The 19739-nt window shown below is 42.2% G+C and overlaps 1 long non-coding RNA gene across 1 annotated transcript in view; it reads left to right on the top strand.

Moving 5' to 3' along the window:
- LOC107320548 overlaps positions 1-19739 on the top strand; it is a 36693-nt gene that overhangs the window by 8529 nt on the left and 8425 nt on the right. The window contains exons 2-3 of the long non-coding RNA XR_001558308.1: positions 7794-7867; positions 9337-9457. This is a non-coding gene — a long non-coding RNA (uncharacterized LOC107320548). The remainder of the gene's footprint in view (positions 1-7793; positions 7868-9336; positions 9458-19739) is intronic.

Below are 19739 nucleotides of genomic sequence, written 5' to 3'. Positions count from 1 at the left end.
GCAATTTTCTCCTCTCCCAGCATAGCTGTACTGCTGCATTACTGTGTGATGGCACTCTGGGATCTCTGCATAGGAGGTACAGCTCAGTGGAAAGTCCTTCTGTTACACATGAGAAAATAATTTGCAGTTAAGTTATTGGATGAATTCCTCCTTTGTTCTTTCTGAAAAAATGGCCTGTGTGCAGATTGCTAAATTCTCAAACGGTTCATTGCAACAAATTGTTTGTGAATTTCTTGCCTAAATAATTCCTGGTCTGACTAGAACCAGCAGCTCACAGTGCATGGGGAGAATTCATAATGTCTTAGTTTCTTGAGTGGATGATGTCCAGAGAGAGATTCCCTGTTTAATGTGAAATACAAGTAGAAAACGACGTGGCTGAAAATTTGCTTTGGATCTGTGCTTTAACACTGAGGTGTTTAGTTGTGATTGGAGTTCTCAATTTCTTGGGAGTTTGAGCCCAAGCTATTGTAGGTGGATGGGTTACATCTCACTTTCAGGTGGGTATTTGAAAAGGAGAGGAGGTGTCTGTATTTGTGTGCTGGGTTTGGAGGAGGGTGTAAATGCATTCCTTTATAACTCCCAGATAATAAGTGGGAGGAAATCCGAGAAAGAAGAATATGCTCAGCCTTTGGACTGAGGAGGAAGAGGGGAGAGGATGAAACGTGCTGTGTGAGCAGGAGCTGAGGTGTGGGGCAGCCCAGAGCCAGGAGCTGGTGGTGGGTGTGCAGAACAGCCTGCCACGTAGCCCAGGTCTGGAGGTGCTGGAGGGGCTGATGGCGCAGATCACCACAGCCAAATCATCACCCAGCCTCTCCAGCTGGTAAATATTACAGCAGCTGAAAAAATGAACAAGAGCATAGCAGGAAACATCTCTGCCTGCGCCAGAAACTGCAAAGGGCTGGGCTTGGTGGTGTGACACTGGCAGCCCTTTCCGTCATTGCTGCAGTCACAAATCCTCCTGCTTGCAGGCAACTGTCAGCTATCGCGATCTGCATTCCTCTGCTCTTGGGATCTGGAAACAGCACAGGATGCAAAAACCAGATTCCAATTCTTGCTTTATTGCATTCTGTTGCTTTCTGGCTGTGGTGGGTTTGCTTGGTAAAGAGCTGGCTGAAGCACTTAATCCTGTTTGCTCTAAATCTCATTTGAAACACTGTTCTTTTCCTCATTAGGAAGAGTTGGATGTGACCCCGGTGAAGTTGCCTGTGCTAGGTTGCTATGAGCTGTTAAGACAAAAGCAAGCACAGCCTAATGAAGATGGGAGGACCAGTGTTCTGATTGTTACTTGCTTTCCAGTCTGTGGTCTGATTATCCCCCAGCCCCTGCCACAACCACCTTGGTAACATACACAACACACACTTTATCAAATTTTTGGCTGTCCTTCCAGCTTAGTGCAGCTCCCAGACTGACCACAATGGCATCAACAATTAGGTCGTTCTGCATGTGTTAATTAAAATAAGCTAAAAGTATCACATGTTATCATGGCTATTAAAAGCATTCTGGCATACTTGTGCCTATCAGCTTGTTCCCATGGCTGATCTTTGTTGACTGATTCGTGTCGTGCCTGTGTAATGGTGGCTAAATCTGGAGCGGAACAGGAACAACAGTTAGTGAAACCCAGAAGGCTTCTTGCTTCTCAGATGTCTTTAGCTCACTGGCAGCTTATATCTCCACTGTTTTACTTGTGAAGCATTAAAGTTAACCTTGTCTTGCTGTTCAGGTAGTGCACTGTGAACTGCTGAAGCAGGAGTCAGCAGATGGCAGTGTTGGACCCTGCTGGGAGCTGGGGGGCTGCACACAGCGCAGGTACAGCGCTGGGAGGTGTGCTGGTATTTGCACTTTGCTTCTCTCCAGGGCAAATTTCTTCTAAGCAGCAGACAGAGCTTTTGTCCCCTTGGTTTCTGCCTGGTGATTTGGGCTGGGGTCGCTGAGCTTTCTGGTGGGAGGCACAAGCCTCTCCATGTAGCACCTCTGCTCAGGGACAGTCAGGCGCATCACTCAGCATTAGATCTGTAGGCATCTTCCTCGATGCAAGATGACCTCTGACAGTGCCCAGCTGGGTGTGACATTCTGCTCCTGACTTTGTGAAGGTCACCTTGGTATTTGTAAGGGGCAGAGAGAGCTGTGCCATGGCACTGAGGCAACAAGATACACAGGTCAGCACTCTGCTTTTCTGGTACATATGATGGTGACTCCTCTATGCCCAGTTGTGGTGTGGGCTTACAGAAGATGGCTACTTCTGCACAGCTGTAAGCCTCGTTGCCAAAGGGGTTGATGCATAGAAAATTAACTAGCATTGCTGTAAGATAAGGATTTATGGCTTAATAGTGATCACAGGAGGAGCTCCAGGAATCCCTTTGCTGTACAGTCATCATCCTACCCAGGCTTCTGCTCTCCAGCTTCTTTGCTTCCAACTTCTGGAGTAGATGCTGAGCTCAATATCAGTTCATCTGTTCATGCACTGTAATATTGTCAGTGACATCCTCTACTTTGGGGATTTTTTGATTACAGACTTTCAATGACATTTGGAGCAATCTCCATGGCCAATGTGAGATACTCCTCTGTGCTAAAGAAAATAAAAGAGACTGTTGCATTTAATATATTGGAGTACGTGAGAGACAGCGGCAGTTTATGTGATTTATTGGGAAGACAACCGTGTACCATAGCATGTTCTGTAAATACAAGCAGAAAGATATCATGGTATATCTAGCTGTAAATTTCCCTTACTGCTAAGGTGTCTAAACTAATAAATGCAGGAGTAATGGACTCATTCAAACAATTGGGTCTAACACAACGACTTGCTCATTAAATGGGAGCACACTTGGCTGCCCTGAGAAGGATGCAAGATGTGGTGATTGTGTGTCATTTAGGATATGGCCTCAGTCTGTGGGAGGGGTCAGTGCACGGAGATGGAGAAGGGGCTGTTTTCTTTTTTTGTAGGTAAAAACTTGTGTTTTTAAAAACAGTATTAATTTTTATTTGTGATGAGGCTGGCAGGAAAGCAAAGCTGGCGGATGGGAGGCAGAGCAGTGTGTCTGCTGTCACATCTTGTACAAAGTTTGATGCAGCCAGCTGGCAAATACCAGCAGCTCTCCTGAGCTCATTGCTCACCCTCTTTGTGTTGACATTTTTGGCAAGGAAAGGTAAAGAGTTGTCCTAGCTGCAATAACCTGTGAGATTTTGCTCTGTGTTTTTCTTAATTTACCTGAAATTAATCTCACCTAAACAGGAGTGATCTGTGTGCCAGCATCGTTATTGCTGGCTGGGAGAGCTGCGTGATGACGAGGGAGGTGGCAACTGTAGTGATCCAGCCCTGCACCAGTGTCTCTAATGGAGAAGCTGATGCTGATAGGGAACTTCCTTTGCATGTGAGGGTCTGCTTCAGATGCATTCACATAGACCCCTTTGCTTCATTGCTGTTATGTAAGTCTTCGGGCCTGACTCCCTTCTCATCCTAGTCCTACTCTGAGGTGACTCTGGAATGATTTTCCTCTTTATTCTTCTATATCAGTGCAAGTCAGAAATCTGGCTTACAAGTGAAACCTAGAATGTACAAAAAACAAAAACAAACAAAAAAGCCCAACACCATAGCAAACAAAGCAAGGGAGGAGAAACAAGCCTGGATGGGACTGGCCCCTTGCAGTGCCATGGAAGCACACATGGTACAACATGGGTTTGGGAAACTTGAGGCTCCTTGCAGTGGTCTTTGGACTCAAGGTATCATAGCACGTAGTTTTTTCTTCACACACGAAGCCTTACTGAATATATACAGTGGATGTGAGATACTGGACTGGTATTTTAAATAGTTCCAAAAAACCCAGAACTGATGCTGAGGTCTGAAGAATGGTTTCTTTCATTTGAAATGGATACCAGGAAAAAAGTCTGCAATTTTAGAAATGTAGCTTTACTGAATGTATTTCTGATTAAATATTCTGATTAAATAAGCTGGAATATGTCAAGTAGTTGTGTCATTGTCTGATAACTTTAATAGACTCGACTGGAGTCTTATTTGTGGCCAAACAGTGATAAGAAATCCTTTTTCTTGTTTCTATTAAGGTGGTGCACATACCCTGAGAAGAGCAGGAGGGGGCTGATCTGCTGGTTCACCTTTTCTAATTGTTGAGGGGTATCTGTGATTGATGTTGACAGAAAGATAGATAAAAGGGAAAGCTTTCTGATGGTGTTTTCCTCTTTTAGTTAGAATACTGTTCTTGTCACAGTGGGTTTGAGACATGCCACAACATAGAGTCAAAGGCCTTGCATAACCAAGAGGCCAAATGAGAACCATCAAATCTGTAGCGCTTGCGTGCTGCTGGATAAATGCCTCATGAAACCTTCTTTTCCTCTGACTTGATAAGCAAACAAAATATATTTTCCATCCTTAATAACTGACAATTTACCTTCAGAGAAGAGAGGAAATTAAAAATTAAAGGAACCCCAAATGAGTTGACTCTCTTGCCGACATCCTGTTTCCTTAGGCTTTGCTCCAGTGCTTACATTATCTGTGCTGTTTATAACACTGTTTTCCCTTGGAAGTTGGTTACTTTTATATTCTTTTCTCTTTTTAAAAACATGACCTTTGGCTTTTGAGCTTTTATAATTGCTATTAATTTGTTCAATAGGAAAAAATATAATAGGGCAACAATTTTGGTCTGGTCTGTCTGACTTCAGCCTTTGACCCTGCTATTTTCTTCTGTGGAAGTGAAGTGGGTTCCCCCCACCTTGGTGATGCCAACTCCTATGTCCTATGTAGGACAGCTGTTGGGAGCACACATCCCCTCATCAGCTACAGTTAAATGCAGAAGCCAACCAGCTTCCTCTTGCTCCTTATCATCCTTGGTGTCTTGCCTTACCTGCTGCCTGTCTGATCTGCTGTTTGTATTCAGTAGCCACATCTCTGGCTCAGCCTCCCACGCCTCCCTGTAGGGGCAGCAGCCCACGTTGTGCTTTCCCCGGGGCTGTGCCTGGGGTGCAGCTTCATTATTCAAAGCTTCAGACATGGGTGATGCACTGTGACAGTCCTGTGATCAATGCTGGCTCTGAACTACCTTGTGTTTTCTTGTACATCTTGCAGTTTTTGAGCTAGGTGATACATTGGAACTCTGAGTAACTGAATGATAAGAGGTTGATTCATCCCCCAGGCCCTTTGCAAGGAGTTTCACTCTGTTCCTTCAATGCAGCTATCCTGAGTGGAATCTGGACCAGACTCTGTTCCAGGTGCGCCCTTCAGAGACACCTTATGTAATTATGTGGCCCAAAATGAATGATACTGAAGAAGCCAGAAGATTTCCTTCCTCACAGCGTAGCCATGTATACTGTGAAAGCATCTTTCCAGCACCTAGTGCTTGGATAATTCTCCCTAATGCCTGAAAGCTTTGCTCACCTTGCTGGCTGATGAGCTCAAGATGCCTGCCTCTCCTTCCAGGATGACAGCCAGGAAATTATTACAGCACAATTTAAAGACCATAAAATGTAAGATGAGCAGATGGCAGGTCACTTTTCCTTCCCATGAACAGCCTATGTCACCGTGGCACTGCTTTAGCACACACTGCGCCACGCTCACAGCCCAAGCAGGAGCTGTCTCCGGTGGAGATGTCTGTCAGAGCACCAGCCTTGCAGTGCAGACCTTACGACTGTGAGAAGGAATCTGGGCATCGGCGAGGAGCTTTAGCGACAATGAGCTTTAAATACCTGCTGCTAAAATAATCATGGTAATCTGTCTGCCAGCTTTTTCCCAATGTGCGTTTTCTAATTCGTTGTGGGAGGTAAAATCCTTTGACCGATGGAATGAAGATGTGACACAGTGGCTGCAATTTAAATTGTTAAACTGGAAGAAGCAGCTATCAAACAACAGAAATCCTACCCAAAGCAGAACAGCAGCAGCATTCACAGATTAATTAAAAAAAGAGAAAAGATTGGAATATAGTTCTTCATAGAAGGGAGTTCCAGTTTCAAGGGAGCCTCAGTTCTGCAAAAAGGATTAATAAAGAAATAAATGTCCCTGCTGCAGGATTTGCTGTAGTTCTGTTCCCCCTTCTGATCTTTTTGAGTGTACTCTTGCAGTATGGGGTCTCACACTTTCTCTCTCCCTTTGTGCCCTGTGCTCTGCTGTATTTTGTGGGACAGGATGCCAAAGTAGCTGGTATGGTCATCCTCATCATCCCAGACAGGACGTTCTCAAGCAAGTGAATTTCTCTTCTATTGAAATGGGAAGAGCAAACCCCTGTCATATACCGGTCCTTGCTGCAGCAGTTCAGCTGATCTCCTTATCCTTTCAGTGTTAATTACAGAAAGCCTGTGAGCAGCACTGTGCTGGAGAATGCTGGCTGTTACTTGTTAACCAACAACACAACTCAGCATACTTGATGAATGGAGATGCACTGTGTGTAAAAAAAAATGTCATAGATTCTTTACTCCTAGTGCAGTTAGAACAGAACAGGGATGTGATATCTAGAAATTTTGTGGTAGAGTGGAGTTAGTTTCATGGGAATGTATCTTCTCAAAAAAATAATAAAAGGAAGTGCTGCATGTAAATAAGCTCCTCAGCTCTAACAGCAGGACAAGCAGGTAAGTAATGTGTACTGAAAACAGCACAGCAATTCAGAGATAATTCCGCACATAATTTATTTTCAGTTAATGAAGGTGATTGTTTTTCCTCCTTTCGTGCTCAAAGGGGAGCAAACACGCAGCAGGTTTCCAGCCTGCAGCTCAACGAGGGCAGCAGCTGCTCAGGACCTTGGGCCTGCTGGTGGTCCCAGCCTCAGGAGTCCTTCTCATGTAGGTTTGGATAGTGCATGAAACTGTCTTTGTTCCCCCATAGGTGAAATGTTTTCTAGTGTCTCCCTGTTCCCACATGTGTGTGCAGCCCTACAGTGGCTGCATCTTGCACCTTTGCTGGTGATGCCCCTCCCTCCCAGACACAGATGCTGATGGAGTTGGGAATTGCAGCTCTCTGCTCAGCTCTGGTAATGGCCCTTTCAAGGACATATTCAAGAGGCTTGCATCACTGCGTGCTGTTTAAACTAAGGAATATATGGCATTTGACTATCTGCAACTGCTTTTGGCACCTTCCGCTGGTGCTGAAATTCCCCTGATAATTTGCAAGAAAATAACCACTGAAACCACCTTCATTTTCTAAGAAATATTTTGCAGTAAAATGTCATCTTTCATATAGGGCAGCTGAACTTCGCCAGTTCCACCGTTTATTCAACAGGGAGCATTCCAGTTTGCACTTTGCATTTCTAAGAATTGAATTTGCTAAATGGAGCACTTCCTCCTGACAGAGCAGGAATCGTGCTATGCTTTTTTCTTTTTCTTTTCTTTCCTTTTTTTATTTTTATTTTGCAGCTGGAAGCCATTTTTCCTTGCATCACGGAGCTTCTGAGCCCTGTTGAATCTGGCTTAGTGTTTCTCAGGGGACGGAGGAAGGATTGCTAATAGCTTTCTGACCCGCTTTAGTCTCTCTATTCATAATGCAAATGCTCAGCAAAACAGGCTTGAGCAAGGTCCTTGTCCTGGATGACTTTTTGCTAAATAAGTTAGCAATGCTCTAGTTAGCAAAATCTTTTATCCCCTGTGGATGTGGTGCAAACTTAGTGGTATCTTACAGCATGGCCTGACAAAGATAATATGAGAAATGCCTGGAGAGGAACAGCGTGGCTGTGTCATGTTTGATGCAGCCAGTTCCTGATCTGCATACTTGGATGTGCTGTGGAGATAAAGCCATATCTTGACCTGAGACAGGAATATTTCCTGAAGAATCTGAATGTGATCCACCTTTTTCTCTCTTGCAGATGGACAGACAGAGCTTGCTGTTCCCCTTTAGAGAGTGAGGAAGACTGTTATTCTACATGAGGCGTATTAATTAGTAAGCATATTTTCCTCAGTAATCTTGTCTTGTGAAAATATATAGCCCAAGTTCTGTTGTACTTTTAAGATTTCCCCTCTGGAAGTTGTGCATTGTAAGGTCATATAAGAGGGAGCAGGGACTCATAAAAATTCATTGCAAATTTTGCAGACTTTTATATTTAGTTTTTTGCTTTTTTCTTATTCTGGTCATGCAGCAAAATGAACCTTTAGATGACAGATACCAGACTCTGACAGGTATCTCATCTTGTACCGAGGCTAGTGACGGTCTGAAAGAAATTGCTCATCTGAGTCAACAGCCGGCTCCCCCAACTGTGTTTGTCTTCAGTGCTAATTTCATTTCTTTGCTCAGTTTTCCTGGAATCTAAGCACACACACTGACCTGATAAATAAGTGAAGCCAGCAATAAAGATAAAGGAAAGTTCTACACTTCAGAGGTCAAGTTAGCCTCCAAATCATATTTTCCCCTAATGGGGAACAAATTCAATGCTACCAAAAGTCAAATGAATGTTTAGTCACCTGAGAAAATACCATTATAAGCTGAAATGAGCTCTCATTACTTTTTCCATTTTATTTCTTTAATTTCTCCTTGGCTTCTGCTACAAAACTAAAAATAAGGTCATCAGTCACAGGGTGCTTTAGAGGCACCTTCAGGGCAGGAGCAAGGTTCTAAGGTAAATCAGAGCTGGTGGCTCTTAAAATGGATGAAATCACTTGCGTTAGGCCTTCAGGATGCATATTTTCATTTACTTGATTTATTCTTATTGTTTAAGTTGTAATGAGAAGTGACACAGATGCTGTGGAACCAGGCTGAGCAGAACTTTATAGTGAGCTGCCAGGGCAGAAAATCCCATTGCAAGGGAACCTGTTACTCAGAGTTGTTTATGAGCATGGAGCAGTAGAAAGCTAAAGGAATGATTTAAAAGCAAAGATGAAAAAGAGGACAGACGCATGGTGAAATAGGCAGGTAAATGATCGGGGATGTTTGGTGTCAAGGTGCCGGACAGCCTGGTGCAAAAGGCTGTGGAACTAACTGGGCGGAGGGCAGAGTCAGACTTCTTTCTGCTGCTGTGGTGCTGATCTCTTTCTTGAGTTGAGGAGGATCTCTCATCATACTCTATGGCCACCTCTTTCCAGGCGAGCTGGTCCATTCCTTCACCACCTAGCCCAGGAGATGCTGGTGACTTGTGTTGCCATTGCAATGGGGCTTCAGTCGGTGCAAATTTCATGTAAATGTCAAATCCCCAAGAAACTTCTTGCCTCTACTTTCACAGAAGCAAAATATTTGGTTTTTCTCTTTTTTTTTTTTTTTTTTTTTTTTTTTTTTTTTTTTTTTTTTTTTTTTTGGTCAGAGTTATTACATATTCAGTAAATAATGCAAGCAAGACTATGGTTCATTTATATGTTAGCGTGAGCTGCCAGAGATATGATATTTTTAGTAATGGATGTCTTCCTCTCATTGGTTTCCAGCTGGCTCCCTGGGCACTGGGATCTCTCTTTTCTCATGGAGCTGCTGGATTTCTGTGTCAATGATGTGTGTGGAAGATGAAGTCCAGCATCAGAGCCAGGCTAAAGAGATGGAGAGCAGAAGGTATGTAGCTAATAGTTGTCATGGGCACAGCCTCAGACATTTCACAGTCAAATAAATCAGCTGGTTAGGTTTTTTTTTTAAGTGAAGTTCTCTGGATTTTTCTTCTTATGCACATCCCTTAGTCTTATTCAGAAGTCAGTAGGAGTTCTGTTTTTTCCTATTTTCCCCCCTCGTAGGGATCAAATCCAGCTCTAGGAAATCATGCCACTCTCTAGCAAAATATCCAGTTTTAAAGACAGATTATTTCTGATGATTTGCAATTGTAGTGGTGTACATACTCCAGGGCTGAAGTTGGCCAGCTGTTTATAAGAGCACACATGATATAACAGATGTAAATGGGGTATATATTGCTTGGAATTGGGAAAAGGAGTGTTGCTCCTGACATAAAAACAATGAAGTGGATGAATCCGAGAGCTGATGTGATGTCCTGGTACTTCTCCATATATAAATAGAAGGAACAGTACTAAGAAGGCTTCTTTTCAGGTTTTAATAAGATGGTGTCTGTGAAGACTGCATTTGGTTTATGGTACAAAGTTTCATTTTTTCTTGGTTCTTCAGAATCTTTTTTTTGATAATACATCCATGGTATTTCATGGTTGAAAACATTTTAGGTCACTAAGTTAACATAATAAATAAATAAAGGTAACTATTAATGTAAATTACTGCTGGTAGATGAGTTCTGTATCTCAGCTGATCAGTAAGATACTCCTGAACCAAAAGTTGTGGTATTATATATGACAATTCTGACAACTGGGAACGTTTGGTTCTGTGTCACTGATGCCATCAGCAGACAGATGGCTTTGGAGATACACCCATGTCCTGATTTTGACTGAGACAGTATTAAACTGCAATACCTCAGTCAGACTGGCTGTGTCTTTTCCAGTAATGAGGGAAGTCAAGCTGTTTTTCCTGTCCTTGTATTTAATATAGTCCTTACCAATCCAATATCCTATCGGATAACTGGTAACAAATCTACAGAAATCCTTCCATCAAAGGCAATCCCTGGTGCTCACTCAGCAGTCTTCCCTAGCATTATAATTTGCCGTGCTGTTTGTAGGATGGCATTATATACTGGGCACTTATTCTGGTCATGCCTTGCGACTGGATTTCCTGGAAATTGGAGACAAGAGAAAAGTTTAAAAGCTGTTGGCTTAGTTTTCTTCTCAACATCTATATCTGGAGTGAACAAGTATGCACTGCAACAGTGCTGTGTCTCCATAGAGTCTGTGTTAAGTTGTTTACTGAAAAAATATATAACATCTGCAGTGGTAGGCAAATGGTCTGTTTAAACCTCATCTTACACTGGGCACCTGTGTGCTCCTGTGTGTGTGTGCATACATATTTTCTGCTAATAGGCAGTAGTATAGGTAACCTGGCAAGTAAAAATTGCATCCCTGAAAATTCTTATTGCTGTGTCTGGAGTGGTAAAGAGTATTTAGAGCTGAAAGCTCAGAGCTGGCCTTTGCCTCTTTAAGTGATTGGAATGGAGTAGACAGTGTCATCACTCCTATGTTTAAGTGAGTGAAAATGTGCAAATCGTGGGCTATGCAGCTGTGTTTTAGCTCTCTTGAGGACTAAATGGATCTGTATAAGCTTTGCTGTTACTTGCTGATGAAGCCAAAAGTAAAGGAAAAAAAAAATAGCTTGTGGAACTTATTTGTTGATTTAAACTCACTGTTGTTCTGTCTGAGGTTCTTGTGCAGGTATTTAATAAACAGTTTCACTCAGGAGTATGGTGCCTCTGTTGCATATCTTAGCTAGATGTGTGCAGAAAGGGGCCTGTATTTTTCAGCTAGGCACATACTGCATGTTGTAGAGCTATGGCAGATTTCTGACCTTTATAAACAAAAAAATGTGAACACTTAGATAATGGCAGCAGGCAGAATGGAAATTGTGTTAAAGTTTTCCTGAGGAACATCACTGTGGCCAAGGTACAACAAGAATAAAAAAGGCATTCGGCTTGTAATTGAATGAGCAAGAGCATCCGGAAGGGTAACATTAGCAAATTTTGGAAGAGAATTATTATATTAGCTGTCAAATTCCAGAGTAAACTTTATTAGTGGCTAGGAAGAGGCATTTCTTTTTTCTTTTCTTTTTTTTTTTTTAATGAAAAGATTCTCTCCTGTGTCCCTGCTGCAGGACTGTGGCAGCATCTCTCTGATGGATCTGAAGCTGCCTGGTGTCCTGCAGCAGTCAGAGCTTCAGCTGCTCTCACTTGTCTTGTGAATCTCATAGAGGCTTCCAGCACAGCCAAGGAACAGAAACAGATAACAGGATGATAGAAAGGCTGCATGCCTGTTTCTATGGCGCAATTTTGATTGCTTCATTTTCCTGAGGAATGTGGGATTGGTCACTAGAAGCTTGACTAGGCTGGTTGATCCCATAGGGTAATTCCCAAACAGTTTTCAGCCTTTCTGTTGTTAAAGCTTGACTGATCTGGGAGAAAAAGTTAGTTTTCTATGTATTTGCTGATACCTGCACTGATGTGTGGAAGGAAATGTTGGATCATAACCCACACATCCAAATTACCTTGACAAGGAAGACAATTCCCAGCACCTACAGTAAATGGAAGAGGATACAGCGTGGCTGTTTTATAGTCATGGGGAATATCTTGGCTTGTAAATTAGTAATCAGGATTAATGAATGATTGTTTCATTGATTAAAAACATGCAGCGTTTGTGTGCTGCTGATAGAATCAGGTGCCAAGGAGAAAGCATGCTAAGCCATTTCTTTTAGCCTTGAACTGGGAAAGGATATGCTGAAGAGTAGCAAACAGATCAATAAGTGCTTCTCAGAGAGGAATGTTTGGTGCTGGTTAAATGCTCAACCTGCAGGGAGCTAGAGGAGGAAAAGCTGTAGTAAAAGGGATTTAGTTGTTAAAAGCAGGGCCATACCAGATTCAAAAATTTTTAATATAAAAAAATAAATAGAAAATCTTACCCTGAGTGAATAAAGCATCAATTTTCCTACTTTTAAAATGAGATCTGAAAAAGAGCTCAGTAATAGTTTTGGTTGCCATGGCGTTTAAAGGTGCAGCTCCACAGACATTTCAAATAACAGGCGATGCTTTTATCTGCCTGTGGGGCTGAGTTAATTTTCATCTGCTGGAATTGTTCATTTAGTTTGCTTTAATTATTCTATATTGGCAGTATCATAAAAAAGCCCAGCTCTGCCATCTTAATACAGACAGAGCTCTTTTTTTCCTCAGAAGGAAAAAAGATAAGATGAAGGCTGAACTGGTCAGGGGATGCAAATGGGAAAGCTGCACTTCTGAGCTTGCAGAGATGTGCATAGAAACTGTGCTAATGGTACAGGGGTCTGCTGAAGTGTGGCTCAGGGGCAGAACCAAGCAGAGAAATGTGTGGAAAGTTCACAGTGCAGACACTGATACTGTCCCCTGTATCTTCTTGAGGGACTGTTATGGCTGGAATTTGGTCTTGTGTCCTTGTGTAGGTTTTGCCCTTCTTCTATTTGGAAGAATAAGAATCCTGGCTAGGAATGGTTATAGACCAAATGAAAAGATTACTGAGTAGATGAGACCTGCAGTTAGATTGCCAAATCTCAGTCTGACTTTTGACACGCTCAACACTCGGCAGTTCCCCCTGCCTTTGGTGGTACGTGCTGGGCATTTGCTGCTGCTGATAGCAAAGTACTTGGGTGAGTGCTCAGATCACCATCCCTGCTCTCTGTGATATCATCCCCATGCCTGGGCAGAGTCTGGAGGATTTTTCAGATCTCAGCATGTGTACGGAACTTCTTGATCCTGTGTCTTACTATGTGTCTCACTGGCTTAGCTCCCTCTATCACCTTGTGTTTTAAGCACAGCCACCAGTGCTGGCACTGCATCCCTAAACTCAAATACTTCTTTCCTGTATTTGACTGTACCTGAAACATAGGAAGGAAGCTGAAAGGAAAAACTGTGAACTGATGATGTGTGATATGATGCAGCCCTTAGTAAGTTTGCTATGGTTCTCATTTGAAATAGATGATCAATAACTACGTTTATTAAGCTTTCTTTCCAAATATCAGTTGTCATATAATCTGCAATGAAACAGAGTCAGAGTCTCAAGGTCTACTTTAGTGGTTTATTTAGTGGTTTCTAACATTCCCCTGCCCCATCTTCCACTTAGAAGTGTGAGTCAGGAACCCTCTGTTATTAGAAGCAGTCCCAGTTGTGCACGCCTTTAATTTCCTCTGGATTACGTTAATTGCTTGACAGCTAAAAGTGATCTGGGTTCTACAGTCTTCAACACTGGACTACAAGACACATTTACCAGCTACAGCAGATTTATAAAGATGCCACTGAGATGCCTTGAGAGTAACAATGGGAAAATGCAATGGCAAAACAACGCTATTTTTCAAGGTTAAATGCTCAGAATGCTAAAAACAAATTGCACGTAATAAAGCCAAACAAAGACTTGGATTCAGCCCATTTTTTTTTCCTCCTCTTGTCTCACATAAAAAGAATATGCTGGTGGTTTAAAAATGATGGCGCAGCATCACATAACAATTAGAAATTTAATAAGGGAGCTTTAATTTTAATTTGGTTTTGGTTTTGTAGTTCAAATATCCCTCAGTGTCAACCCCCTTCCTCTATTGCACGGTCATTTTCTTGTCATGCATGCCTTGCTCTGGGTCTTTATAGGACTCACTTAGCCGAGAATGGCTGCATGGTGCTATATAAAGAGCAGCAAACATGAAGGAGGGACCGTCCAGGCTGATGTTAGCACTTGGAATTTGTCCTATGTGACTTTGAGAAGTCACTCAGCCTACCTCCTACCTGCTCCCTGCTTCCCAATATGAATGGGCACCGCAGTGCTGCAGGAAAAGAGCCATCTCAAAGGCAGCTCAGGCTTCCCCAGTGGTGAGGAAGTTGTTGACCTCTTTGCTATTCTCAAAGCTGCGTCTTTGTAGCACTACCAGTCTGTGCTGGGAAGCAGTTTGAATACCACCTGAATGGGGAGAAAGGGCTGAGAGAAGTTCTGTAGTGGTATAATCTCCCATTAATAACAACTGAGAACTTACTGACAGACACTTTGGTTCTAAGCTGCCTTTGAGGCTGTAATTTCCCTTAGGAATTGAATTAAATTTAGTCTGTTCTCCCACGGTCTGCTGGAAGGTGCTGTTTTCTGCGGTGGGATGAGCTGATGGAGGGGAGCCCACTGAGCTGCTGCAGGCAGCTGGGACAGCTGAGTTTGGGTGACCTGCTATTTGGCAGCTTGGTGGAATTGTTTTGCACTAGATAGGTGACCCAGGTACTTCCAGCAGGCAGAAGCTGTGCCCACAGCAAATGCTGCAGATTGCTCGCAGTTTAGCTCAGCGGGTGGCCGGTGCCAGCAGAGCTTGATGCAGGATCAGCCCAAACATCGTGCTGTCTGCAGCACACAGGGCAGAGCTGTGGTGGCAGAGAGCTTTTCAGTCTAGTTCACATCCATGCTACCTACTTTCAGTTCAAGTGAGGTGCTGGGGGGGAGGCTGAGGTATATGCCATAAATATTGTAGGAAGCTGTGTTATTAAAAAGGGCTTCAAAGTTTGGGTTTGATTATGCTACAGACTCTGAAAAGTCCTCTGGTTCGAGTTTTTTAATCCACTTCCGAAGTGAGATGAGAAAATGAAATATGGCCATTGCTACATAGTTGAACTTTTCAGCAATGTAATTCAGTCTTAAAGTTACGTATTTTTACCAGATTGCTTAATTTACGTTATTTCTTTTCTGAGACCGTTTCATAGATTAAACTTTAAAATCTTCAGCTCTTGTAGACTTAAGGGTAAGTGGAAATCCTTGTCCTGAGATGCTGTCTTTGTGGCTGGTTTAACAAACTCATGTTTTTTCTATTTCTGAGCTATTTTTTTAATGGGATTCTTATTTTATAAACACTTGCACAGAACCGGGATTTATTTCACAAATGGATATTTGGTATTTCTCAGTTATTTTATGTACTTGATCCTCTTTTGCTGACATTAAAAGAGCCGTTTTATTTTCTCAGCCCCTGGAGTACTGGATTGCAAATGTTATTAATTTTGTGTGGTTATGTCATATTGTGGCTCCAGACTTATTCTTCCATAATGAATATGGGTTTTATTTGTCTATGAACTGGTACATCACACCCATTATTATTTCTTCTTTTTCCCCTTCTGCTTTTTATGCTGGAATGAAGTCCTATGCCTTGGAAATGTTTCTTTTTCTCTCTTAGTCTTCAAAGTCCCTCAAAGCCTAAAGCTGGCTGTTAGAATTCTACCTTATCCTTTTTTTTAACCCCTGCAAAGAATTACTCACGTGAATCTACAGTATTAATTTTTGTTTTCGTTTTCAATTTTTACTGCTTTTTTGATGATCCAGCTCAAACTGTTATCACATGCTCATGGGCTCTGGGGGACTTAAGTTCTTCTTTAATCACCTCTCCAAGAAGCAAACTACTCTGAACACTTGGAATGGAGAATGTGTGTGTTTGTGTGTCTGCTTAGCTTGACCTGCCTGAGGGATGCTTTCTTAGGGCTTTGCCTTACCTGTTCATGGCATCAGTTGTGATTGCAGAAGGACAGACCCAGCAGTTTTTAGCTGCAGATGTTCAAATCATGTCTAAATTACAGACACCTGGGCAGTATTCAAGGGAGTTGAACCATTGCTCTCACTGTCACACCTCCATTTTGTATATTTAGCCCCTGATTTGTTGCTAAAGCAAATTCCTTCCCAGATCTGCAGGGAGCAGGGTTGGTATTTATGCTTGCAGTGATCTCCTCTTGGGGACTTTTGTTGGTCTTTTTTTGCTCATTTTTTCCTGTTACCTAAAAAAAGAAACTGAATTGGTTATGCTTTTGTGAACTGGGAGAGGAAAGGCTATGTACCATCAAGGTTTGGAGGGTTTTGTTTAACAGTGCTGAGCTGAACACATCTCTGACTTTATGGTATCTGTTTTCATGCTGCATATAAACAGCAGCTGTGTGGAACCTAAACAGTTAATTACGTGCTCTTTTGCAGATCTGAGTAGTCTCAGCAGCAAAAACCTGCACCAGTCCCCTGTCTGTGAATCTGTATTGTAGTTTTCTGACTCCACGGCAGGAATGAAGGGGAAATCATTAGAAATGGGGGAGATGCCCAACGGAGAGGATGGGATTTGTCAACTGCCCTACAGCAATAGGGACAGCACTGAGAGAAGGGAGCAGTAAGGTCCTTGATGAGCTAGGAGGATTTCCACGAGCAAAAAGCTGTAGTTATTTATCCAGTGCATTCCCTCTGCTTTGAGATAGTAAGAGAAAAGGTAGGAGATTAACTCACCTCCCTCTGTGAACGTAACAGTGCTCCAGGGAGAAAAAACTTAGTCTTCAGTGCAGAGCTGAAATATGAGGGCTGGTTCTGTTCTTCGCATTAGGAAGAAGAAATCCTTCTTCCCACTGCTGCAAACCAAATGAGTATTTGACTGAATGAATTTGAAGCAAACAGCTAATAAAATCTAAAATAAATGAGATTACTGAATCAAATCATAGGATGCAAAATATTTGTGTAATTGTGTAATTCAAAGCTGTTGCAATATTAATGAATATTATAATACAATGATTAAACACAGGATTCATTTCGGTTTTGCAAATGTGCCTAAGCCCTTAATCTAGTAGGGTATTTCAATGTGGGTAAATTTTGTTGAACCTCTCTGTGAAAGCATTTTATTTAAAAAGCACAACTAAAAACCCCTTCTTTTTCAAAGCCCTCATCATCACTCAGCCTTCCCTTTCCTCTGCTGCTTCCCATTGTTTCTTGCTCACCTGCTGAAGATAAAATAAGACTCTGTAGCTGAGAAGGTTCACCGAGCAGTGAGAAACCCAGGGTGTAGTTTAGCACAGCTGAAGTCCAATTGCCTGAAGCACCCTCTTATTCAGATCCTGCCTTTCCTTTTCCTGCAGTCTGATTTTAGCCTGTTGTATAAAGTGTTTTTTTCTGAATAATCTTGCTGATCACATGGAACAGTTTAAGTAGTGAGGTCCTGCTTAATAGCACAAAGCGAGGCAGAAAGGAGACCCAAGAGAAACCGAACAACCTTGTCTGCACCCTCATTTGTGTTAACCTCTATTTACTTGTGTTTGGTTTATACATCAGGCAGTGCTAAGCATAAGCCAAGCGGTGCTTTCTTTTGCTGTGACTGCTTGGACCATCTTCTCTTCATAAAGAAAAAAAAAATGTTCCAACACTTTTGTGTTTCTTTCCATCTGCAGGAGAGGTGCAGAACTTCAGTCCAGGCTGAACAAAATTGATTACTCCTATTTTCTGCTGTCTGGTAACTAATCTTGGCTCCTTGGAGCCTTGCTTTAAGTTGTTCTACAGAGTTTTTGTGTTGCTGTAAATCACTGCTGTTGTCAAGATGGAAAAGTTTTGAGATTTCATCCATCCATAATGCTCACTACGGCAAGGCTCCTGGCTTGTCTCTGGGCTCTCCTTGGTCCTTATGAGAAAAGGGGCAGATTTCTTGACTGTAGCCTTCACATTAGTACTGTAAGGCTTTGTTTTATATCCCGTGAGGGAGGGCAAGGCTGAGAAGTTGCCTATCCTTGCTGGTATCCTTTGTGTTTGAATCTGTCCACAGTTAAACCATAAGACTAAAGCTGTGAGGGCAGTTGGGATGCTGTGATGAACCGCTGAGGGGCTCCTGTACAAGGCAAGACAGGCAGTTTTTGGGTTGTTGTCCCATGCATTTCTGCCTTGGATGGGCAGTTCTGCCTCCTGCTCTGTCCCCGCAGTGCTTGCTCCCCTCTTTTTCTCCCTGCAAGTACAAAGGATGGCCACACCAGTGGCAGTTCACAGAACAAGTGCCAACCAGACCTTATCAAGCTCTTCAGGCACCAGTAGAATCTCACCTGGTTTCTGAAAACCAGGGAAGGAGCAGACGTATTATGTCTAGAAATAGCTATACATTTATGCTGCAGGGGGAATTAATCATTTGAACAATTTACCTTGGGTTGTGCTGGATTCATTGCCACATGAGATCTTTAAATCAAAACTGGATGCCTTTCCTAAAAATAAGATCAGCTCAGAAGTTATGTGCCTGGTGAAGGACTTCTGGGTAAAATTCTGTCTTGCAAAAGTTGGAAAAAGCTGTGACCATTTTAGGCCCTTTTAATGCTAAAGTTCTTACAAAGCAATACTAGGAAAGTGGGTGAATCTCTCCTACGCTTCGGTGTTCCCCTTTGCACTAACCAGCATTGAAGGATGTGGTATAATGATTACATGAGATATCTTCTCGTTATTCATTCCATGTACTAAAATCCATCCTACGCTATAGAACTGCTCTAGCTCAGCTCCTGTATGAATTTCTACACTTGGGAAAGTAGGGTTGGTTGTCCTTTTTAAGCACTATTCCTTCTGAAGTACTGTCACAGGGTGACAGATATCATCACTTTATCCTATTAATCTTCATAACCTTGTAATCATTCTGGCATCTTGAAAAGGTGTGGGCACCTGTATTCAAGTTATGCTAAATCATAACAGTGTAAGTAATACTTTGAATGCTTTGATGTAGGAGAATAAAAACCTTCCTCTAATAGATTCTGGGAGCACTCTTTGTCATAATGGAAATATAATCAGCTGATTTCAGTAGCAGTAGATAATATGATAGGATCCATTATTTGCTGAATGCTGAAGGAATCTGGGAAAATGACTTGATTCACAAAACAAATTGCAGAACTATTAGCAGATCTAAACTATTTGTGGGCATACTTTTCCCCCTTCGCTCCACACAGTTAGCAGAGTGTAGCTGTCATTTCATTTCATACATGGGCTTTTGTGCATCTGTTTGTAAACATAGACTGAGGTATGGATTCACAGGCCCAAAGAACACCAACCCAGCATGGACACGAGGTTCCTTGAGAGGCAGTGAGTGCTGTGAACATGATACCACTTCTTGTAATAAGAAATAAGAAAAATGGATTTGGGACAAAATTCAGGTAACTTTCTTTGGTGCAAAAGAAAAAAAAAATCATTATTTTAACCCAGATGTTTTACACAATGTGAAGTAAACAGTTCATTTTATTTTCAAATGATAAACTTTTAAGTTTTCGCTTTGAAAAAAGAAACTGTCAAATGTTAATACCAGTAATGAATCTGGAAAACACAGTAAGGGCAGTAGGATTTCCTGGTGTTTCTCTTTCTTTGATTAAACTCCCTGCCAATGTCAGTCTGAATTTAAAGTATGAATATGCTGTTATTTCAGTGTTCCTGTCGCTCTGCTTATAGTACTGTCTTGGTGTAAGGGTGAATGGTTTGATCCTTGCCGCCACCAGATGAAGAGGTTAGGA

This window comes from Coturnix japonica, chromosome 14 (genome assembly GCF_001577835.2).
Source record: "Coturnix japonica isolate 7356 chromosome 14, Coturnix japonica 2.1, whole genome shotgun sequence".
Taxonomy (NCBI): Eukaryota; Metazoa; Chordata; class Aves; order Galliformes; family Phasianidae; genus Coturnix; species Coturnix japonica.
Note: the sequence above shows the minus strand (reverse complement) of the source record. Positions and strands in the feature narration are given on the sequence as shown.